The sequence below is a fragment of the Podarcis pityusensis genome (genome assembly GCF_964106645.2).
Source record: "Podarcis pityusensis genome assembly, chromosome: 1".
NCBI lineage: Eukaryota > Metazoa > Chordata > Lepidosauria > Squamata > Lacertidae > Podarcis > Podarcis pityusensis.
In genome coordinates, this window is record NC_138028.1 from 77,998,091 (window position 1) to 78,023,599 (window position 25,509).

General features: G+C 43.0%; 1 protein-coding gene across 1 annotated transcript in view; it reads right to left on the reverse strand.

Annotated features, from left to right (window-relative positions):
* Window positions 1–19,627, reverse strand: part of EPS8L2 (EPS8 signaling adaptor L2) — an 87,679-nt gene extending 68,052 nt beyond the window's left edge. The window contains exon 1 of the mRNA XM_080976798.1: window positions 18,938–19,627. The gene's annotated coding sequence lies outside the window, so the exon portion shown is untranslated. The remainder of the gene's footprint in view (window positions 1–18,937) is intronic.
* Between the last annotated feature and the right edge of the window lie 5,882 nt (window positions 19,628–25,509).

Genomic DNA, 25,509 nt, shown 5'->3' on the forward strand with positions numbered 1-25,509 from the left:
CTTAGTGGCTTTAAGAAAAAGGAAACAAACTCGCAAGAACTCGCAAGACGTTTCGTCTTGTGAAGCAAGCCCATAGGGAAATTCGTCTTGCAGAACGACTCAAAAAACGCAAAACCCTTTCGTCTAGCGAGTTTTTCGTCTTGTGAGGCATTCGTCTTGCGGGGCACCACTGTAAACTGCATCTGACCCTCACTGGAAGGACAGATCGTGAAGCTGAGGCTCCAATACTTTGGCCACCTCATGAGAAGAGAAGACTCCCTGGAAAAGACCCTGATGTTGGGAAAGATTGAGGGCACAAGTAGAAGGGGACGACAGAGGATGAGATGGTTGGACAGTGTTCTGGAAGCTACAAACATGAGTCTGACCAAACTGCGGGAGGCAGTGGAAGACAGGAGTGTCTGGCGTGCTCTGGTCCATGGGGTCACGAAGAGTCGGACACGACTAAACGACTAAACAACAACAACAAATCCCAAACCAAGAGCACAGCCACATTTTTTTGGTCAAAATGTGAGTTTAAAACAAACAAACAAATAAAAAATTTACCCGAGCATGCCTGGGTAAATTTACCTCCCCAAACAAATAATATGCACAAAACATAGCTACTGCTTGTGATTTGTTTGGAAACAATTCATGAGCTGGGGAGAACCAGGGAACATGACATGCAAGGCTGTGCCTGGTTTCATCTGCCACTGGCGGAGAAAGGGGGGTGGATGCAGCCCCCCTCAGCTGTCATCTGTGAGGGAGGGGTGACATTGCCGCGATGCCCCCCATGGACGCTTACCGTGGGCAGCTAGCCACCCCCCCAGTGTACACACTCTGGGTGCCGGAGCAGCTAGCTCCGCCTCTGTCATCTGCCATGCATCAGGAGTGGAGGAAAAGTACCACAAAAGCTTTTGAGCAGCATACACATAAAACCATAGATTGTTTTAAACCAGGGGTCAGCAACCTTTTTTAGCAGGGGGCTGGTCCACTGTCCCTCAGACCTTGTGGGGGGCCGGACTTTATTTTGAAAAAGAAAAAAAGAACGAATTCCTGTGTCCCACAAATAATCCAGAGATGCATTTTAAATAAAAGCACACATTCTACTCATGTAAAAACACGCTGATTCTCGGACCGTCCCCAGGCTGGATTTAGAAGGCGATTGGGCCGGATCCAGCCCCCGGCCTTGGTTTGCCTACCCATGTTTTAAACTATGGTTAATGTGACATGTGAACTAGGCCTATGTCAATAAAACCCAACAGAAATAAACAGGGTTTTCAGAAACTGAATAGTTTTCAGCATCAAAAACATTCATACTAGTAGCCAAAGGGGAAAAAATGTGAACGATTGATGGAACAAAAATACCCGCTAGTCACTCAGCATGAATGAGTGTATAAATAAACCAGAAAAAGAGATAAAAATAGGCAGTATCTAGAAATCTGCTGGAGGAAAATTGTTCCAAAAGAAGAGGGATTAGGGTTTCTCACACTCTGTTTCTCAGTTGAGCAGACCAAAGAAGGAGGTCGTCCATACTTGCAGATATTTTTGGAAGTCTGAGCAAAAGTAAACAAATGGGCTTCATATAAAAGCTGACTGTCATTTTCAGGAATGAAAAAGGCTCTGTAGAAGAAGAAATGCCATACTGAAATGGTGTGCAACATGAGTCATTTACTTTTGGTTTGAAAAAGAAAAGAAACAACTTCACTTTCCTCAGCCTGCCTGGGAATAACGCAGCAGCAGTTTGGAAAAGATTTCATAATGTTTTCTTCTTGCCCAAAGCTGTTCAAGGTTTGGCTGTGGAGCTTTTCGTTACCTCCCTCTGGAACTGTGACTAGTGAAATCTTTCACTTCTTTTGACATATACAAACCTATCGCAAGGAACACAGCAAAGAACTTTAGGAAATGATATGCATTTTGGATGCAGGCAGAGCTCAAAGTTTGCAAGGTGGGAGAAAGGAATAGGATGAAAAGCTGCAAGCCTTCTTGGTGCAATTTCTCTGGCCATATGTCCTGCTTTTTTCCTCTTCACCACTATCGCCACATGCACCTCAAATCCCCTATTACAGAAGCAATTTTAAGAATATACTGCATTTATGTCATTGCATCTGTGTGCCCACTCACCATTCATACTCATTTGTCTCATTCACAATGAAATTCCTTCACAGATATCCTATGTGATAATCCTGCAGATCTGAAATGTACTGCTGCATGTAAATACGTCTTAATACCAGCAAATCAAACATGACGACAGCAGCCGTGTAGCACAGTCCTAAGTATTTCATCAGAAATAAGTCCCGCTGAGCCTTGATTATTGATTAAAACTCTATATAAGACATTAATTGCTTTATTAACAGCTCTGCAGCAGATAACAAAGCTCTGAAGCAGTGCTTCTCCTAGGGCAGGGGAAGAGAGAGAAAATCTGGAGGCGGAGTTGCACTTTAGGGGACAACGCAGAGTTAATTTATTCTGCCTGAGTGCAGTGTAAGTGCAATTAAATGCAGGCATGGGAAAACTTTGCCCTTCTCAGTTTTGCTGAACTATTAATCCCAGCCCCAACAAGCATGGCGAACGGACAGGAATGATGGCAGTTGTCGTTCAGCAACATGTGAAGAGCCAAATGTCCCCTGCATTTGGGCTAATCCCATAATAAGTGTACTCGGGATTGAAGCCTCAGTTTTCTTAATGCCATTCAGTATTGCAGCAACGGAATCATAATATGATTTAGAAGACATATGAAGGTAGCCCTGTTTAGAGAAGTTTTTAATGTTTGATGTTTTATTGTGTTCTTAATATCCTGTTGGAAGCTGTCCCGAGTGGCTGGGGAGGCCTGGCCAGATGGGCGGGGTATAAGTAATAAAATTATTATCATCATTATTATTATTTGCTTGTTTCCCACATATAAAGTATCCTTCTAATGTTCCATGTTCATAAGTCTGTTTATTTGAGCTCCTGTCCATTTTTCCTCTTGAACCTCTTCAGCATCCCACAATGAAGGGCACAAGCAGTGAAGCTGTGACAGATGAAAGGGTTAGTGGTACAGTCGTACCTTGGAAGTTGAACAGAATCCGTTCTGGAAGTCTGTTCGACTTCCAAAACGTGGCTTCTGATTGGCTGCAGGAAGCTCCTGCAGCCAATCAAAAGCCGCAGAAGCCCCGTCGGATGCTCGGCTTCCGAAAGAACATTAAAAAACTGGAACAGTCATTTCTGGGTTTTGATTGTTCAGGAGCCAAAACGTCCGAGTTCCAGGGCGTTCAACAACCAAGGTACGACTGTAATGGCAATGGTGAGGGGGGGATTATGATCTTTCATTTAAAAGAAAGGGGACCACTTTCCTGCAGGAAGTGTTTTGCCTGGGAACATAAACAGCAGCAGACCAATCCCATCTCTCTTCCCAAACCTATTTGTATCATTAGAAACTTCTGGGTTACCTGGAAGGTGGGTGTTGTGTATTGCACATTACCAACTAAAAGGTTTGGGATCTTAAAGAATTATGGGCACTGTGGTTCACCCCTCACCAAGTTACAATTCCCAGCAACTCTTAACTAACTACAGCCCCATAATTCTTTAAGGGGAAAAATATGCTTTGAATATACTGTACTTTAGCTGTATATTGTGTATGCAGATTAACAGCACCTCAAATCTAAGTTACACATGTCTGCTGGAGCCCAGGTCTTGCTCAGTAGAGTCAGGAAGCTATCTGGGCTGCAATACTCACATTAGGAAAGGAAAGGACAAACAGAACATTTATAAGGCAAAATATACGCCAAGCAAGAAACCCCTGTAAATAAGGGTGAAAGAAAGAGACCTAAAGAAGGCTCAGTGTGGATGCTGTGTTTTTGTTGTTGTTGTGTGTGTTGTTGTTTTAAAAATGAAAATTTGAAGCAAATAGAGGCTTGCTGTGAGATGTGGAAACGCAATAAAATGAGAGTGAGAAGTACAGAAGATTCCTATACCATACATGTTCCCTCCGTTTCGGGGGCATATTGCTAGTTATTTAACAAATGTAGACAGGTCAGTAAATTCCTCTGCCTAATGCTTTTCAAGCAATACTAAGCTTCCCAAGCTTTATGTAATATTTAATATACAACATTTAAGTAGTCACACCTCTCACTACTTTATAGTATCTGATATACTATAGTTATTTTTGTAGATTAAAAATAATGGCTCCGATGAATGGAAGGGAGGTAAGTGTTCTCTTTTAGTGGTAGTCACTTCACCATGCTAATTAACTCTATATGCATTAATTAAAACATATATACATGCATACATACAATCTGGCTTTCAAGTTTCGCTCCACCTATTATTAACTATGATGCAACTGCTAAGAGTTTGCCATTGGCAGAGATGCCTTGTGGACATGAATGAACTCAGCTTTTGGTTGTCATCCCTAATTTGTTATCTGATTCCTGAAATTATATGTAAAGCTTCTAATAGAGACTGTAGCTACAAGGTAATTGAATTTCAGTTTGCCTCTCTTAGCACAGTCCAGACACCAGGACTAAATAAAATAGACAACACTGAATTCTCAGATCAAAAACATTATAAGAAAGAAGGGATGGAGTGGAACTCCAATGACTCTAAGAACAAGCAACAAACCCAAAAAAACCAACAAGATTAAATTATAGGAAATAAATGGGGAGGGGGAGCCATATGATCTTAAAGAGAGCATCAAAGGGAAGGGCTGGATGGATTTATGCTCCAACTGCTCTATCAGAACTCTTTAAATAATCTTCCTGCTCCTTAGAAACAGAACTTGCATAATAGTGAGAAGCACATGACCAAGGCTGTATATTTGTTTCAACATTTCTTCCCCAAATCACTGGAACTAGAGATTTGGTTAAAACATTTCATCCAGCGGTGTAGCGTGGGTTGTCACCACAGCAAGGCAAGTAATTTGCACCCCCTAACCCCTAACCTGCCGCCGCTGCCAGCTTCTTCTTGCTGCTGCCTGGGCTGGGCTGGTGTGGTTCTCTCCCGCGCTCAGCGCTGCGCTGGGCGGCCGCTGCACTGTCCCTCCCCCAGATAGTCCCTCGCGCTCTCTCCGCACCGCATGCCTGGCACCCACCCCCTCCACAGTGGGCGGCGACCCAGCGGCTCGGATCGGATTCGCACAGCCAGCACTGCAGTGAGAGAGAGTGAGTGAGCCAGGTAGGGGCAGAGAGCTGCGAGTGCGGGCGCGCCCCCCCCAGATGTTGCGCCCGGTGCGGCCGGCCCCCCTGCACCCCCCACGCTACGCCACTGATTTCATCCAGTTACAAGCTTGATCTGTCAGTCACACAAACCCACTGCACACCTGTAGAATCTCTGCAGAAGAAGGAGGCAAGATTGTGAGTGTCTATGGCATGCTCTTGGTTCCCCAACCACAATCTTCTTGAGGGTTCAGAATGCAATGTCTGACTCCAGCTACAATGATAGAGGAAACCTTTTTTCCCACTGCTGTGCACAAAGAGCAAGTGAGGAGTAGCAAAAACCGAAGGCAATGTGAGTAGCAAGCCAACTCCTCACCTCCCTCTTATCATTGTGAATGCAGCAATTACTTTTTGCAGAAACACACCCATACATCATTGTTCATGGGGTTTGAGCCTTCCAGCTCAACACAGGGGTGGCTACTTTCCTATCCTGCCAGTCTTTCATTTTTAGCTCTTGCTCACATCCTCTGTGTGTGTATATATATATATATATATATATATATATATATATATGTTTGGATATTAGCTAACAATCCACACTCAGTTGTAACTTGGCACATGCTATGTCCACTGGGGAGTGGCACTTTAACAAAACAAACAGGCGCTGCTTTGGCTAGGCTGGTGGCGGGACTGGCACACAGGCGTTCTGTGTTTGAAGTTCTAGACCGCAGACCAGGTAGCGGCTTTGACAGTTCCAGACACAGTTTTGCACCCAGTAGCATCAAGTTTCTGAAGGAAATCCTCTCGAGAGCACCAAAGGAGCAGGCAGCCTGGGACCAAGACCTTGTGATGAAGATGAAAGAATTGTAGGAAGTTTTTAAAGGGAAAACTGACAGGAAGTGATATAACCATATCCTGTCCAAGTATGTACTCAATGGTTAACTCTGGTGCTGTGATATGGAGCCTGTTGTATTACCAGAATAGGCCAATATTTTTTGTATTGCATTGCTAGATGGTGCTAAAAACATTTCATTAGGTTTGTGGGTGTGGCAAGCTTCCGAAACAGAGCCTGAGCCCCAAAAGGCGAGAACTGCCTTTCTAGAGGGGTCAGCCATGTTAGCCTTTTGCAGAAAAACAAACAAAACATTATGGCACCTTAAAAGACTGCCACATTTATTATAGCATGAGCTTTCACGAACTACTGTCCCCTTTGTCAGATATATGAATCACTTTCCTGAGCTTCAGGTATATACACATTTCATGGGGAGTGGGAAATTTTGGACAGAGAAACCAGAAGGAAATGAAACACTGAAAGGAATATATTGTATGGTACTCATGTGACCTTGAACACAGCCCTTGATCTCCATCCACCCTACCACACATATTTCATGGAAGTCAATGGGATTTCAGTGCCTTAATTGTCCCTGCTTGTCGCAGATTGTGGGAAGAGAGGGGTGAAAGCAGATACGTATTGCTATAGTTCAAGGGCAGGAGACTGTTCCTGCGTGATGGCAGATATTCCCTGTGCTGTTGATGAATCAAGTCCTGTGTGCAAAGCAGGAGGCAGAAACCTTCCATGACAGCACATAGCGAAGGAGGCACACCCTTCTCATAACCCCAAGTCACGAACGGCTCCACCATTCCCTAAAGCAGCATGAACAAGCTCCCACTTCTCTCCTGAGAACCAGGAAATGTAGCTGCTTCAAACTCTAAGCAAACCAAGTTCAGGCTTTTATCTTTGCATTTATTCCCTGGAGAACCATGGCAGTTCACAAAACCCAAGCCTAGTAGGTGTGGTGGAGGAATAAGAAGGGGGGAAAGGATGGGTAATTCCATCTCCTTAGGAGCAAAGGTTTACCTTGGTGTACCAAGTAGCAACCATGCAACACTTCATATTCAGTTCAAGAAACCAAAAATGAATTTATTACGGATCAAGCATCCTGGAGAGATTGATGGAACACCTTTACAGCACAAAATATAAGTCCATACTTGATTCTCAGTTGTTCACTTCCAACATGCCAGTCTGTGCCCACCAAAGTACCTGTCTCCTAAGAGTAGACCTTAAGATAGAAGCAAAGGCTTGAAGCTATCTCCATCCTTCTTTTACCCTCTCTTTCTGGGGTGGGCAAGAGAATCTGTTTATTCCTTGGAACCTTCCGTTGCCAGACTTTCCTGCACCCCAACACACAAACACACACCTCTTTTTCCAAATGCTAGATTGAAAAAATAGATTGAAACCAAAACCTTTCAGCTCATAGTCAAAAGGCTACCTTAAATGCATGACCCACTTTTTAAAAAATGGCCTTGTTACATTAATTGAGTCAAGTAACACCTCACTGCAGTAAAACTGGAACAAAAAAATGCCTTCTGAGGGAGGTCTTTTATTCCAGGGTGTCAGGGGTCAGCAAACTTTTTCAGAAGGGGGCCAGTCCACTGTCCCTCAGACCTTGTGGGGGGCCGGACTATATTTTGAAAAAAATATATGAACGAATTCCTATGCCCCACAAATAACCCAGAGATGCATTTTAAATAAAAGGACACATTCCACTCATGTAAAAACACACTGATTTCCGGACTGTCCACAGGCCAGATGTAGAAGGCGATTGGGCCGCATCTGGCCCCCAGGCCTTAGTTTGCCTACTCATGTGCTACAGTGTGCAACACACTGTCACACTGATCATGGTGGGGCAATGCAAATGTGAAACAAGAATATTCTTCCTCCAGGGAGCTCAAACTGCAGGAATCCTCCAAATTCTGGAATATGTTCAGAGCATTGTCCATCACAGCAGAAATTCTGGTGCAGTTATACCCTTTACGTCATGCTGTTTCAGCCTTCTCCAACCTGATATCGTCCAGATGTTTTTGACTACAACTCCCATCGGTCTCAGCCAGTACATGACAGCTCAGACTGAAAGCAACTAGAGTTCAAAACATCTAGAGGATGTCAGGTTTAAGGCGGCTACACTACTCACAGTAAGTTAAAACCCACACCAAATGACACACTTGTTCTAATGTATTGTTATAACATTGAAACTGATGTTTGAGACACTGGCTGTGCCCAGATACCACATTTTTATCATGTTAGTAATGAGCCTAGCCTTCACTGGACTTGTAAATGTGGAGAGGAGGAATTAAGAAGCGTTTGCTTCCAACTTCCAATTTCAGTTTGTGCCATTTCTGTTATGCTCAACCCCCAAACAAGCTAAGTTTAAATACTATTTGTCAGGTTCAGATGACATAAGCTGAAAATGAAAAAAAGGAAGTGAAAATGCTCGACCACCTTCTTGCAGCAACACTGGAGGGTGGGGGGGGGGGGAGAGAGAAGAGTGTCTGAGTCTGGGGGAGCAGGAGGTTACGCTTGTTTCCATCACAATAAACCATGGTTTACTGTGATGTTTGAACTGAACCACTCTGTACTGCATAAATTCATGAGCTAATTTGACTTTGTCAGAAGGCAGTAATCCTACCCAGACATTCAAAATCCTTCAACATTCTCCAGGGTTCTGCATGGGGCGGGGGGAGCCTACATGAAAAGAGAAGCCTCCCTGCTTTCAAAAGTCATCCCTGTAGCTACTGGAGAGAGGTGGGCATGGTGACCAGGTAGCAAGGGGAGGTGGGTGCAGAGTTAGCTTGCTTGTCCACTCTCCCTCCTGATTTGAGGGACTTAGAAAACCAGAAGATGTGTATTCATCCTTTGCGGGCATCCCAGAGCAAAAAGGGGTGCCAAAAGTATACACATTTGTCAAAATGGCAGGAAATATGATGATGGGAGTTTTGAGGGAGTAGTAGACAAAGATCCAGGAAGTCAGGCCAAAAGTGAAGTCTGAGAAAGAATTATTTTTACACCAAGCACGCAGTCAGGCTGGAATAACCCACCCAGGGCAGCCACAAAAGCTTTTAATCACTGCAGAAAATGTAGAAAAGGGTGTAGTTGTATAGCTAGTTTGACCTCCCTTCCTGGCTTCCCCACCCACAATATTTGGTGGTACTGTGCGGCTCAATAAAATGAGGAAAATGGTGTGTACATTTCCTGCCTTTCTATCCAAAGTGACAGAGGTAGCAAGGGATGGGGGTTCAGGGATGGTTCAGATTTTAGTGCAAACCTACTTAATTTGCACTTTTGAACACAATATGCAAACCAAAACTGAACTATATTGCTCTGAATTTTGGGACCAGGTCTCCAACTAAATAATGTATATATTTTAAAAAAGAAGAGTGCATAAATGCATATATTGCAGGAAATAACATACAAAATGCATTAGGGAAAACTGTTAGCAGTGCCTACTACAGTGTATAATACTGGCATGTCTAAATTATTTTATTCCCAACCTCCACATCTTTCTCCCCCACTCCATTCCTTATGATTTTTTAAAAGTTTTTATTAAGGTATACACAACTAGTAACAAAGGGATGAAAAGTGAAATATTTGTAAATCCAAAATATTGATGGTTTAAACTATTATTTACCTGTATCCCCCAGTTTAAACATCGTAAGTCATTATGTATCATGTTGTAATTGTTACTGCTCTGGTTTTCTCCAACAACTCTGTCTACAAATTCAAAGTTTGTTTTCAATTTTATTTTACATTTTATTTTATTATTGTTCTTTTACTCAGTTGTTGTATGTGACCAAATTTGTATTTCTAGGCAACAATATTTGCTTTTTTGATAATGAAAACCAATAAAAAACAAATAAGTAAACTATCTATGGCATTTCAAACTGGGGAGGGTACTGGTTTTTTTGTTTTGTTACTATGTTATGTATTTTTGTGTTCTTTTATTGTAATCCACCCTGTGATCTTCAGATGAATGGCTGTATAAAAAATTAATAAATAAAATATTAATTTGATTTAAAAATAGGAGAAACTGTTTGCAAACTGTGTATCAGGCAAAATTGCATACAAAAATGTGTATATTTGCACAAAGTACACAGTTTGCACAAAAATGCTGATGAATTTCCCCGAGGACATTTAAAGCAAAACTACAAACTAATGCAGAAATGTAGAGATATTAATTTAAGACAAGAAAGATAAGGAACTAAAGAAATGGAAACTGACAGAATAGTCTTTCCCTAGAGACAGCAATAGGAACAGCATTGAAGGACTCATGGGTTCCCTAGTAATTTAAAATTCTACTGACCAGCTCCATGGATACCATGCTGTGATATCAAAAGGCAACTCCCTGAAACCCCAAAATGTGCCCCACACTTTTACATTTTATCTGTCTCCACTTTGGAATGTGGCCCCCAGAGGGCTGATCTTGGGCCAATATGGCCCTTGATTCAAAAGAAGTTAGCCATCCCTGTTTGACAGAGACTGTTGGATGGCTGCAAGAAAGGAAAAAAAACTTTTAAGAGCAACAATATATTGGATGGAACAACATGCAGTATTGAAATTAGATTGTTGGTAGATACAAGGACTGTTTTATTTTCTGGATACAGCAGCCAAGGGTGGAATTTTGTACCCCCAAAACAAAACCCACTGAAATTGATGCAACAGATTCTGTGAAATCAACAGCCTTCCAGGGATGAAATCAATCCCTGACATTAGCATGTCAGATTCTAAACTACGTAGCACAGATGTGAGGTTCTTGCAGATGTGGACAATTTAGCAGCACTCAATCATCATTAGTATTTAAGCAGGAAGTGGAATAGCAATGCTGCTTTCAGACGTCTGGCATCCAGATAACTTTCTGTAGCCAAGAAACCAGTTCCACCCCTCCTCCCTATTTATTCCTCAGTCCCAAATGTTGGTAAGAGGGTAATTTTCATTGGACCACTGTCTATGGAAATGGTTAAAATGCTTCTTCTCCCCACCTGCCACACAGCTCATTACTATCTCCCCCCTCTCACTGCACTCTAAATCATGACACCGTTGCAATTGGAGGGTTGTGGGAAGAGACACGAAAAACAGATATAAGATAATTCTGTTTGGAAAAAGAAAGGCTAAACAGCATAGATTCCAAGTGCAATTGGCCATCTACACTCAGAGAAACTGTGCATTCTATATCATGGGTTAAAAACGTGAGATGAGGATGTTTTGTTTATGATGTCATGCAAATGTTCCATAAAAAGTGAGCAAACAAAGCATAGGTATTTCACAGTAAATGTCCAGTGGTCTTCAGGAGACCATAAACAGCAACCAATAAAAATTCAAATGATAAGTAACTTAAAACACAACAATATTCTAAAATTATTAGAATATTACAAACATACAAACCCTTCCCCCTACATCAGTTTAAAAGTTATCTCTTTAATGAATGGGACTTTTAAGATACAGTAACAGATTTGAATCACAAAGCTGGTATCCTCCTGTCGTTTGCATTAAGGAGCAGTTGGAAGAACTGTTAGTTTCAAGATACCAAACCAAACACATTCTTCACCATATATCTACTGCAGCTGCAAAACAAAATATGATTTTGTAACACTCTTTCAACTAAAATTGGAAGCATATTTTTGTTGCAAAAGCAGAGGGTTCTAATACCAAAGCTTCTGGGTAAACCATTTCCATAAGGCGAAAAGTCTTCCTAGGTAATTTCTGCTGCAATACTGAGTCACTATTAATAGAGAAACCTATTGCAGACAACCAGCTTTTCCTGTTCCCTCAACACAAACAGCTTGCATAGTGATCATTCAAGTGCTAGGAAGAGTAAGAATCTTCCACCCTAAGTCTAGCCCATATATCAAGAATTCTCCAGCCATGCCATTCAGTTTGCCCTGTTCGACACTATCTTTTCTAGCTCTGCTTCTCCCCTTGGCAGGGGGCTTAGATGGACATGAAAACCAACCGAGCAAGCAGCAATGTCTAGCAACACAATGAAATGGGTTGTCTCCAGCTTTGTCAAGCTCAAAGCAGACACATTGAAATCAATGCACATGACTAACTTAGGCTCTTTGGCCAGATGGTTAACAAGTCCTGCTAGCACAACAGGGTTTCTCTCCTGCTTCCTCCCTACAGCCTGCAAATTGGCTCAGGGTTCGATAGGAGTGCACACACCAAAACAGAGTGCAGGGGGAGGAGAAGGGGGATTGTTTTGCCTGGCAAGCTGAAACGCTTGCACTGACGGAATTCCTGCTACGCTGAATTCCTGCCCTTAATTTCAATAGGCCTACTCCGAGTTTGACCAACTTTGGATACAACTGAACAGTTCCCATACCTTTTAAGAATTGTGTAGAAGAGGAAACTGAGCTGGTTTTCTCATACTTGTGCCACTGCAACATAAGCTGTGCCTTCCTAAAACCCCTCTGCTATAGAACAACTAAAGGGACCAGAACGTTGTCCTTCATTTTGTCGTATCCAAGGAGTCTGGCCAGGATGCCGCTTATTTTCACTAACAAGTGATGAAATTAAGGCTAGATGGCTACACCCTTGCGTTTATCTGAAAAGAGCTCAGTTCCAACCAACACCTGCTTGTATAGTATCTGTTGCTCCACTGTTCCTAATTATACTGTTGGCTACCAAATCCACAATAACTGCCCCATACATCTTGCTGCCTGGATGTTTGACCCCTTAAGCATAAGCTACAGACCTCTTTAGCAGGTCTCATCATTTCTCTCCCGATATACTATCACAGGAAAATTGGACTACACAAAATTAATCATGTATAGCAGCCTTCCCCAACCTAGTGTCCTCCAGATGTTTTGGACTACAAGTTCCATTAGCCCCTACCAATACAGCCAATGATCAGGGAGGATGGGAGTTATAGTCCTAAGCACTGGGAGGGCACCAGGTTGAGGAAGGCTGCTGTATAGTAATGACTCTTACCCATCCCAACCAAGGGACTTTTCCATCCCAACAGCCTTGAAAGCTGTTCACATCAGCCAGCCTGTACCAAATCACTCTTGGCACATTGTGTATGTTTTTATTGATTTTATTTTGAATTGTGCTGCAACCTGGGCTCCTATGGGTGGAAGAGCAGAATAGAAATGGAATGAAACGAATGAATATATAAAGAATTCACCCTTTCTTCTTCATGAGACCTACTAGAAGCTATGGATTTGTTTCGACTGGCTTTGAATCATCACCAGTTCATTTCCCAAAACCTCTAGCTTGCCTTCCTATTGGACTAGGGCAGCCAGATGCAAAGGACAACAGAACCCCTGACCTCAATTGTTGTGCAGAAGCTACACTAGCTCCAGCAGGTGTTGCTTCTACATGACCCTGTCCTCTTTTTTAATCTGGCCACCCTGAGGTTGACCCCTTCATATTTAGCTCCATATCTCCTGCATAGCTCTAGCCCATGAGACATTTCCCTTGATGATTCCTCCATGTCGGCCTGTCATTATTGTTCCAACAAGGAGTCATACAGCAAGAGAAGAAAGTAGTAAAGCAGTAATAATTACGACAAAACAGATATTCACAATAGCAGTTAAATTTAACCAATTTATTGCACTACTGAGAAGGTGGAAAATTGGCTTGGACTTTAGAAGCTACCAAGGCAAATCCCACCACTGCTAATAGGGCCACTCTATAATGAGAAGTCAGCAGAAAATCAATGTTCTGCAATTAGATTTCCCCTCAAGGGCTGGATCTAAAAATGTTATGCAAACTGCAGGGGAAAATAGGACAAGAAAAGGAGGTGTGTCCAATACAAAACCACTGCCACAAGGGCAGCCTGTGTCAACCCTCTGGTAAAGACAGAGGGGCCAGACAGGCAGAAACCTAGAGTCTGGCCATATTGCTTGACCTGCCATTAAACACAGAAGCTGAACCTGAAAAGACGTATGTTTATGATGCTTTCCTCCCATGTCTCTCCCCCCCCCTGCTCCCCCCCCCCTACATGTTACACCCCGGCTCTCTTGATTTTCTGAGTCATTAATATGAGTGGGATGTAATGCCTCTGTAAGCTCTACTGAAATTAGTTTTCTTGAACAATAAACAGGGCTTGGGTAGGCGAATTTCTTGATGGTTTGGACCCAGCAAAATGGGCTTCCTCTATTGTTGAGCCCTGGCAGTCTTTCTAGTTTAACTAAATATGCTTCTGAAGAGGAACAGCTGGACACACTGCAAATATTACACATATTATAGCTTGCATTGATAGGACAGTTGTTAACCACCTGACTACTACTGTCATTCACAAAACTAATAAAACCTATGTGTCATTTGTTGTGAGAAGAGCTTTCATCCAAGCCTTCAAGGGTGATAACTTGGATTAACTGAAATTTGTATACCTTTTAAACAAAAACTACAAGCCAAGTGAGAAAATGGCAAGAGCTGGCAATGTTTCTGGAGCTTGGCACAAACTTGCTTCTTGTTTCTGTATCTGTACAGAAAAAGAACACTAACACAGTGGAAGGCATTGCTGATGACACACAACCACGTTTTCCAAACACTAGTATCAACTACATACACTGAAAAGGGGCTAGTGGTGAGGTGGCTAATTGTGGCAGTCATAGAATTATAGAATCTTAGAGCTGAAAGGGGTCCATGGATCATCTAGTCCAACCCCCTGCAATGCAGAAATCTCAGCTGAAGCATCCATGACAGATGGCCATCCAACCTCTGCTTAAAAACCACAAAGGAAGGAGAGTCCACCACCTCTCGTGGGAGTCTGTCCTGCTGCCAAACACCTCTGACTGTCAGAAAGTTTTTTCGAATGTTTACTCAGAATCTCAATTATTGTAACTTGAAGCCATTGCCTCAAGAGCAGGAGAAAACAAGCATGCTTCCTCTTCCTTATGACAGTCCTTAAGATATTTGAAGATGGCTATCATCCCTCCTCTCAGTCTCCTCTTTTCCAGGCTAAACATACCCAACTCCTTCAAGCAGTTCTAGTAAGGCTTACTTTCCAGACCCTTGATCATCATGGTTGCCCTCTCTGCACACGTACCAGTTTGTCAATATACTTTGGACACAGCATTCCAGGTGTGGTCTGACCAAGGCAGAATAGAGTGGTACTATTGCTTCCCTTGATCTGGACACTATACTTCTGTTGATGCAGCCTAGAAAAGCATTAGCTTTTTTTTGCTGCTGCATCACACTGTTGACTCATGTTAAGCTTGTGGTCCACCAAGACACCTAGATCCTTTTCATATGTACTGCTAGTAAACCAGGTGTCCCCCATCCTATATTTGTGCATCTGGTTCTTCCTGCCTAGGGACAGAACCTTACATTTGTCCCTATTGAAATTCATTTTGTTAGCTTGTGGCCAGTTCTCCAATCTGTTAAGATCATTTTGAATTCTAATTCTGTCTTTCTTCTGCAGGATTAGCTACCCCTCCCAGTTTGGTGTCATCTGCAAATTTGATGAGCATCCCTTCAATTCCTTCATCCAAGTCATTTATAAAGATATTGAACATCACAGTCACATGACTGTCATTTGGGGTTAATTGAATACTTTATATTTCAAACCTGCAAACATCACAATACCCATCCTATTTGAATGATGACTTGCACTCCACTCTTAGAACGAGGCTGATGTGCACTGAAATGAGCAGATAGGATGAGAAAAGTGTGCAAGTGTATGAGAGATCTGTACATTCTGTGTAAATCCATTTAAATTCTCTTATCTGGGATTTGCTAATACTCATCATAGACAGGCTGATCATCTGTGGTTTTCTTAAAGCCCCATGCTGAGAGACACATTTCTCAAATGAACATATCATCTTTAAAAAAGGTTCTAGATATCAAAGCTACAAAGCAAACTGGCATAAAAAGCTTGCTTTAAAAACCAAGGAGGCAAACATGACCCCTAATAATTATTTAAAATGTAATCATTATGTTGGAACAATTATGATGTCAGATGACAAGACAGCTGCCTGGTCCCGTCTACCTGTCAAAGTTAGCTGTGAGGTGGGGATAAAAAGACCTAACCCACCTTCCTGTTATGGCTCACCACTGATTAAAAGCTAGAAAAGATTCATTACTGTGTTATCCATTTGTATCCCAACTAATTATTAGCCCTTGTTCATATTTCCATAAGTATTTCTCAAATGTAGCCAGCTTGGTGGTCATCATCTCATTCAGTCTTCTTTTGCAGACTATGCACTAAGATTAAGAAATTTATTTGTCAAGGCCACCTGGGAACTTCAAAGCTGAGCAGGGATTTGAAGACAGTTTCAACACTCACTTTCATAATTTTATTACCATGTTTTTATCTGTCCAAAGTCTAGACTACTCTGGCTTTCATAATTCCATGTTCATTTTTTCATCTGTCCAAAGTCCACAGGTATGGATCCTTTGAGTGGGATAGCTTTCAGGACTTGGGGGTTCCATTCCCAATGGTGGCACCAGGATGGGTGCTCACTCTGATGCTGATCTAATGACTTATTATGTTTAGTATTAACTGAAATTCTGTTGTTGTTTTTTTAAATGAATTTGTATTCAGCTCTTCAATATAAAAACATTTCAAACAGTTTTGCCCAACAATTTAATGTGGAAGGTACTGATTCATTAAAGCTCAAAAAGAAGGTTTGGACAACAGCCTGGATTGGAAGGATTAATGACTGGGAGTTGCTGCGTCATTAAACTTCAGATAACAGACTTGGGTAACATCCTGGATTGGAATGCAGTCTGAGGAATCTGCACTGGTAAAAAGGCAGTTGGAAAAATATATACTTACAAATAAAGCTGTATTCGACGGATGAAAGGACAATTGATGTCTGACATGATTGAGAATCGTGGAACCAGGGACGGAGAATTTTAAAGCATCAAAATCGAGATGTGGAAAATATGGAAACAACAAGTGGAGGCGGAACTGAGATGTGCAGATATGCTTCTGAGGTCCAGACCATGGGGAGCTCCGAAAAATTAATAATTATAATTTGGTCTTTTTTTAGTTTTTTATTTTAATTGGATTATGATTGGATATATAGGGTGTTTTTTATTGGAAAATTAATAAAAATTATTTTAAAAAATGAAATACAAACATTTCCCGCTTAAGTTCCTGTCACAAATTATGAACAAGTTTTATTGCTTGAATGAGTGATGCAAGATCCAAGGTGAAGAGTCAGACGGTCAAATGCCAGGTAGTCCCTTTCCACACTGTACGTCTAACCAACTGATAAAACCACCTGTTTGTCTTATCTTGCCATGTGGTAAGGAACATTTAATGACACATTGGGGTGAACAAGTGGTGACATGGTTATCTGCATTCACCCTAAGAGAGACCCTTCACATTAAAGCAGTGGCACAATAAGGGCTGCCCAGTAACTTCTTCCCAGGCTGCTGCAGCAAAAGTAATCATATGGACCATTCCCAACAAATTCCATCTCTTCCGCCCAGTTGGGATATAATTGGATGGGTAGGAGCTGCACACCACCCTTACATCATGTAGTTGTGGCTTCCAGACAGTAGCAAGGCAGTGGGTGATGAAGCCATGGGGAAGCAGCTCCCACACTGTTGCAGTAGCATACGAAGAGGGTGGCCCTAAGCTTTGTTTGTAGTCAGTGTGCAGGTCACTCTGATATATCCTCCCCTCCACGCACACTATTGCATTTCACAATCCCAGCAGATTCCAACCTCTTGTTTTATAACAGGTCCTTTTAACCTAAATTAGCAATCGACTGGGACTTCTATGTGGACCATCCTTTCCCCTAGACAATGGAAGAACTAGACCACACTAATATTGTGAAACAGCCTTTGCCAACTTGATGCCCTCCAGATGTTTTGGCTTACGCCTCCCATCAGCCCCACCTGATTTATGTAAATGTTCATAACATTTTGGTAAACTGGAAGCTGGAGCAATTATAACTCTTGTTAATATGGCATTCTATTCACATGACTATAGAGTGTCATGTGGTGAGCACAAAAAATCTAGATGTTCGGAATGGATCAAACTTCTTAGGACATCTTTACACATTGTACATGGGCACAAATCCCCAAATACATGTCATCAGTGTAATTTTTGAACGACATCCAAATGCATAACTTGTGACTTCTTACAAAATGCGTATGAGCAATTAGCATGAACTGAAAGGATGTGTGACATTCGTGTATGAAATACAAGTGTGCTGTTAATAAACAATACTCTCTTGCATCTCTTTTGTACTTGGGAACTGGATCCAGAGTACAAAATGTAAAAAATTAAGCAATGACCCTCGGCAGAGTAACTTGAAATTTGTGAGTTAGGAAAGAAAGATCTGGTATGTCTCTGTTTACACTTCCAGGCAGTTACTCAGCATGGAAGAGCAATCCTGCTGCTGCACATTATACAAAATTGCCCTAATTAAAGCCAAGGAACGATTATATCCAAGTGCCCCACTTGTCTGACAACGCAGTGATTAGTTCCCAGGGTTTAATATCAGGCAGCATTTCAGAAAGCTCTAAATTAAGATGACCTGCATTTATTGAGAAGAATTTGTACCAGTATTTTCCATACTTCAGCAACAACACCCCCCCCCAGGCCACTGCCAAATGTTCAAGTCAATATAATTTCACTAAACTAAAAACAAAACTCAACCAACATTTTCCCATGGTCGTGAGTTTGAGGTCCACTTCACAAAAGTGCAGCCAAGCAGACATAAAAGCAGAGAGAAAAACCCCAACCAACTTTGGAATAAACTTAGCAGTGTGTCGATGAAGCTGAGCAACTGATAGCATAGCTAGACTTTGTTTTCTAACCTAGGAGTCTTCCTTTGCCAAAACAGCACTCCCTGCTGGACCTTTCCCATTTGGGCAGAGATGTTGTAGTACGCCACAAAATAACATGGAGAAAATCCTGCTCCTTCTCCCCCTAACTTCTTCCAGAGTTTTTACCAGCCCTCCCCTTCCCAAACACACTCCCTTCCTTACGCATGGGAAATATTCTTTGGAGGCTCCTCGTCAAACGCTGAGGAGCAGGGCGGGGAAGGAGGGGGGGGGGAGAAATTAAAAACAACAACAATTCACTTACTTTTCCCTCAGAAGCCAGCTGGACTCTCCCAGGTTCCTGGGTCCTCGTAATTCCTTCCCCACTGAGCGGCTCCCTTCCTCTTAGTCCAGCTTCCCTGCCATTCTGAACATGGGGCTTCCTGCTCTGCTGGGCTCAGCAAAGGGCTTCCCTGAGGTGACCGCCGACCTCCCGCCCAGGGGAAACGGTGCCCGGGGCTGAGATGGGGAAGAGGAAACGACCCTCTCCGTTCGTGACGGCTCCCGCTTCTTCTCGCGCCTCCTCGCCCTCCTTTCTCCCCGTGCAGACCTCGCAGCTCCACTGAGAGCAGGTGGAAGCGCTCCCTCAGCCCAGGCAGAGGAGGAGGGAGAGGTGGAGCCACCGGCCAAAAGCAACAGGTTACTATATAACCAGGAGGCTCCGAGCCGGGGCGCCTCAGAGTTGGGTATCTCTGCTGACACCTGGTGCAACGTTGGAGAAGCAGGACTGAGCCGCTGCCTGTGGAGACAGGCGGCAGAGGGGGCTTTATTTTTCTTTCTCTCCGAGACTTCGGCGAGAAAGGAGGTGATTTTGCTTCAGGTTTTCCTCCTTCGTCGTCTTCTCCCCGCCCCCTTTCAGTTTGGGGAAGGGAAATGAGCAACCTGGCGACGCTGTGGGGAAAACAAACCCACGTTTGTGAAAGGCACAAGCCGCCTCTCCCCGAGCTGGCGGCTGCCTGGCAGGCTCGCTCTGTCTGGCGAGATGTTTATCCAGCCAGAATAAGCCGGGCTCGGCCTGTCCTGGCAGCGCAAGGGTGGAAAATCTGTCGCGAGTTGGAGGGTGTGGCCACACGCATCTCTCCAACTCGGAGAAACAAAATGCAGAGGGAGAGAGTTTCACGGATTACCCAACTTTAGCAAGATGGATGGACTTGGGACTCGGAATACCGGTATATCCCGCCGCCCCCCCCCCCCTGCAGCCACTGACTCAAATGCCAACGAGCGCAGTATAGAGCTCAGCAGTTTTGTTGTATCAATAACGTGGAAGTGATAGGTTGTCTCTCTGGCTTGCAAGGGAGGGAGAGGGAAACCAGGAAAAGGGAGGTGCTGGGGTAGATAAAGTACATTTCTGTTCTTCAGTTTGAAACGGGTGGAAACACTTCCTTTGGCTTCCGGGGGTCTTGAAATGGACCCAGGGTTTGAAGCAATATACTGTGTGCCCAAACAGAAGTCCCAGCTCAAGCTAGCGCGTGCTTCCTCGGAAGTGAGCCCCATCAAGTTCTAGGAAATTAACTTCATCGTGCATAAGATTAAGAGCATTTTCCCTGCTCAGCAATTTGCCAGTGGAGTCCTGCACAATGCAACACTTAAAACAATAGTTGCGTGGCGAGATTTTTGTCCAGACTTCTGAACAAGAAAATATGCTGCCTTTATGCAGAATTGGACTACTGGACCCCTTAGCCTAATTAGCAGCTACTTCCGTTTGGGGCACCTCTGTGCACTTTTGTACATCATGATTTGGGCTACTCTCAAAGTGTATAGTGGCTAGACTAAAAACAGAAAAAGGTAATACTTTTTTCATTTTGGGCACTATAAAAATGTCAGACTCAAAGCACAAAGCTAGCACTGAACATAGTCGTTTGACAGAATTAGACAAAAATATGGCAATTAATAGCCAGCAAAAGCCAAGACGAAACTACCAATGAACAAGAAATCTAGAAAGCACAGAAATCATTCTGCTGTAGGCACATGCCATTTTGCCTTAGAAGCAGATTACAGGGTAATACACATTTCTTTACAATTAAACAAATTGTTACTAAAAAGTGTAACATAATGAATCAGACTTTGTAGTATCCCAACTATGGTTAGCACACATGGCAAAAGTGCTAAGTTTTCCACGTTTCATTGTGAATGTGATGTACATACAGCTTGTGAATGTAGAAGTGAAATCCAAGTAGGAAAGTGTGATGTGCTTATTTTCTGCAAGTAAAGACTTCGCAGTGCTAACACACAGCTTGTTAACAAGAAGCAAACACAAAGTCGTTCCTTAAGGACACTAATCGTGTTTTGTGTTAAAGCCAAAAAAAATGTTGACTTCTTGAGGAATGCACTTTATTTGTGTTTCATTTCCTTTTATTTTTGTTGGGCTTACAAGCAAAGAAACAGTCTGAAACAATGTAGCCTTATCTCTTCAAAATATCTGAGGGCATTAAATCCCAGGAGATGAATGTGCTATCAGAATTTTAGATCAAGCTGATGACAGCCACCTCAAGTTGTGTACAGAACAAGTGCTTTTTATTTGAGGCATAACCACCACCCAAATAATGATCTCAACTTCTGGGGGGAAATGTGCTCATTTCATTTTTATTGTATTTTTCATTAAAACTTGCTCATCCTGTTTCCAGAAGGGTTTGGCCTTTTAATTATACACTCCCAAGAGCCCAGCATGTTTAGCAATTGTTGTTTGTGACTTTACCATGACAATTTATGCTCATGCTCACAAAAATTGTCTCATGAACAAATACCTCCAGCAGGTTAGGAGTAGCAGAGAAAAAGATTCAGGCAGGGAACTAGTTACCTCTGCAGCTCAGTTAAAATGATTATGGGCAATCTCACACCAACATATAGGTACTTCCTCTATGTGTGTTCATGACGTGGCTGTGTAGACACATGGGAGAAACAGAACATATAAAGGCAGTCTAAACCCACTGAAATATATATGATTAACATTAAACCGGAATCCTAACTATGGGCGTAGACCCATTGACTTCAAAACAATGGGTTGTATCCAACTGCCTTTCCTCAGATCTGCTTCAGAGGACTGGGGGACCCTTTGGAACAGCATGGGAGGTGACATGCGAGCAGGCTGCAAGAAAACATATGAACAGAAGAGCCTGCTGGATCAGGCCAATGAGCCACCAAGTCCAGCATCATGTTCTCACATTGGCCAACCAGATGCCTGTGAGAAGCCTGCAAAAACTCCTGTGGTTTTCATAAACATTACTGCCTCCAACAGTGGAGGCAGAGCACAGCCATCATGGCTATTGGCCATCAATACCCATCTCCTTCGTGAATTTGTCTAATCTTTTAAAGTCAGCTAAATTGGTATCCATCACTTCATCCTGTGAGAGCTTCATGGTTTAACTAGGTCCTGAATTTTCCAACATTCAGCTTAATTGGATGTCCACAAGTCTTAGTATTACGTGAAGGAGAAAAACTTTCACCTATCCACTTTATCCATGCCATTAATAATTTTATAAACTTCTATCATGTCACCGCTTACTCTCCTTTTCACCAAACTAAAAAGTCACAGATACTGCAACCTTTCCTCAGAGGGAAAAAATCGTAAGAAGGAGGAATTCACAAAAATGGCCCACCTCTTCTACTCATAGAAGCCTCCACTGGATCAAAAAGCCTTCTATCAGTGCCACAGAGGGACACAAATGGATACAACCCAATGTGTGTGGGGTTTTTTTATTCCATTTAGAATATGGTGACCAGTGAGCTATTGCCAATGTTACTTTACCACTGAGAAGGAAAATGTAAAACTGAAACATTATTTTGTCCTGGGTGGTCATGGGATCTTGTAATATTGCAATCCTATGACATTCATGTGAAATACCAATTTAACTTAATAGTAAATATTTTCAAGTAAACATGCTATGCTGTAGGATAAGGTTGTGAATAACTGATGCTAAGGATCTCCCTTTTGCATGAGATAGTATATACAACTAACTAACTAACTAACACAGCGGGTGGCACTGTGGTCTAAACCACTGAGCCTTGGGCTTGCTGATCAAAAGGTCAGCGGTTTGAATCCCCACGACGGGGTGAGCTCCCGTTGCTCGGTCCCAGCTCCTGCCAACCTAGCAGTTTGAAAGCACGCCAAAAAAAAGTGCAAGTAGATTAATAGGTACCGCTCTGGAGGGAAGGTAAAGGGAGTTTCCGTGCGCTGCTCTGATTCCAGTGTTCCGTTGCGCCAGAAGCGGCTTAGTCATGCTGGCCACATGACCTGGAAAAAATGTCTGCAGAGTGGACAAAGGCCAGCTCCCTCAGCCTGTAAAGCAAGGTGAGCGCCGCAACACCAGAGTCGTTTGTGACTGGACTTAACTGTCAGGGGTCCCTTTACCTTTGGTATGTACAAAGTAGGTGTGAAGGGGATCACCAAAGATATGCAAATAAATGTGCATCACTATGCATCAGTTTATTAACCACAAACTATGAGTGGTGACTCAAGGGTGGGGGAGCACCATGTCAACATTGACTTCCCACACATTCCCACCCACCCAATTCTCAGTACATAGAGAGTTGGAATAATAATAATAATAATAATAAATTTTATTTATATCCCGCCCTCCCCAGCCGAAGCCGGGCTCAGGGCGGCTAACAACAATAAAACAGTACAAAAGTACAGCATAAACAACAGTCTAAAATCATTCGTTATAAAATTAATTAATTCAAGCCACTGGCAACCATTGGGCCAGAGCTCCGCAAAGATTGCCGAGGGAGGGAGTCAGGCTGTGCCCTGGCCAAAGGCCTGGTGGAACAGCTCTGTCTTGCAGGCCCTGCGGAAAGATGTCAAGTCCCGCAGGGCCCTGGTCTCTTGTGACAGAGTGTTCCACCAGATCGGAGCCACAGCCGAAAAAGCCCTGGCTCTAGTTGAGGCCAGCCTAACTTCTCTGGGGCCTGGAGTCAACCATCACTACGATTTACAGGCTTTTGGCTGAGAAACTGAATTCATTCTGATAAACTAGATAATCCTGTTCTGCTGCGTTGGAATATAAAAGGTAATTCAAAAGAACTCTTTGTATGTGGTGCTGTATGCAAGATGTGCTCAATAATAATGCTTACAAAATCCTGACATCAACATGTTTGTTATCTCAAATCTCACTACTTTCTGGACAGACAGCCCTGTCAAAGCGCCAATTCTCTTATGCAGCAATCTGCAAACATATTTGAAAGAACTCCAGGGACTAGAAGGTTTTTGTAAACTGCTCTAAGATCCTAGGTTTTTATTTGTTTTCAACTATCAAACAGTATATGGATTTTATTTAATAAAGAAATAAAATCAAAGCTTCAGGAGTGAACCTGAAACATGATATATGATGTTATTTTAGATTCATCATATCTGCCCACCAGAGTTACCCTCTTCTCTTCAAGATTTTTACACTTTGTATTATTATTATTAATTGTATTCCACCCAGGGTGGTTCACAACAGAAAAATACAAAATGAGAATACAAAACTGGTTCACATCATACTTCACACTGTGTGTAAGGAGTGTTTCTACACTTCCCACTGTGAGGAACTTAACTGAACCACAATAGGCATACCCATCAGCTCAATTAGTATCTGTTCAATGTGAATGACTTGAAGTCTGTTTATTCTTAGTGATAGAAAAATAGAAATATATACTGTCCATAAATACAAATTTAAAAATATGATAATCTTTAACACATTTCTTAAGGCTTTCTTGTAGAAAAAAACAGTTCTAAGATACAACACAGAATATAAATCTAGGTGAAGGAAAACCCACATTGGACATTACAGTGGTGCCTCGCAAGACGAAAAGAATCCGTTCCGCGAGTCTCTTCGTCTTGCGGGTTTTTTCGTCTTGCGAAGCAAGCCCATTAGAGGTTTAGCGGCTTAGCCGGCTTAAAGATCAGCTGATAAGCGGCTTAACGATCAGCTGATAAGCGGCTTAGCATCAGCTGTTAAGCGGCTTAAAGATCAGCTGATAAGCGGTTTAGCCATCAGCTGATAAGCGGCTTAGCATCAGCTGTTAAGCGGTTTAGCCATCAGCTGATAAGCGGCTTAGCATCAGCTGATAAGCGGCTTAGCATCAGCTGTTAAGCGGCTTAAAGATCAGCTGATAAGCGGCTTAGCCATCAGCTGATAAGCGGTTTAGCGGCTTGGGAAAAGGGGGGGGGGGAGGAAAAAAACCCCGCAGGAACTCACAAGACATTTTCGTCTTACGAAGCAAGCACATAGGAAATTCGTTTTGCGAAGCACCTCCAAAACGGAAAACCCTTTCGTCTAGCGGGTTTTATGTCTTGCGAGGCATTTGTCTTGCGGGGCACCACTGTATACATAAAAGTGCTATAAAAGGTAAAGGTACCCCTGCCTGTACGGGCCAGTCTTGACAGACTCTAGGGTTGTGCGCTCATCTCACTCTAGAGGCCGGGAGCCAGCGCTGTCCGCAGACACTTCCGGGTCACGTGGCCAGTGTGACAAGCTGCATCTGTCGAGCCAGCGCAGCACACGGAACGCCGTTTACCTTCCCGCTAGTAAGCGGTCCCTATTTATCTACTTGCACCCAGGGGTGCTTTCGAACTGCTAGGTTGGCAGGCGCTGGGACCGAGCGACGGGAGCGCACCCCGCCGCGGGGATTCGAACCGCCGACCTTTCGATCGGCAAGTCCTAGGCGCTGAGGCTTTTACCCACAGCGCCACCCGGGTCCCTAAAAGTGCTATACTAAAGAAAAATATATTGGCTTAGATTGTAAATGAGGTTCTAATGGCAAGTTCCCACATGCCGAGTTCTGCTAACAGAATGTTCCTGCTAGTAGAAGGAAAGGCAGCACTTTCATCAGTCTCCCCTCCCCAACTGCAGCCCCTTG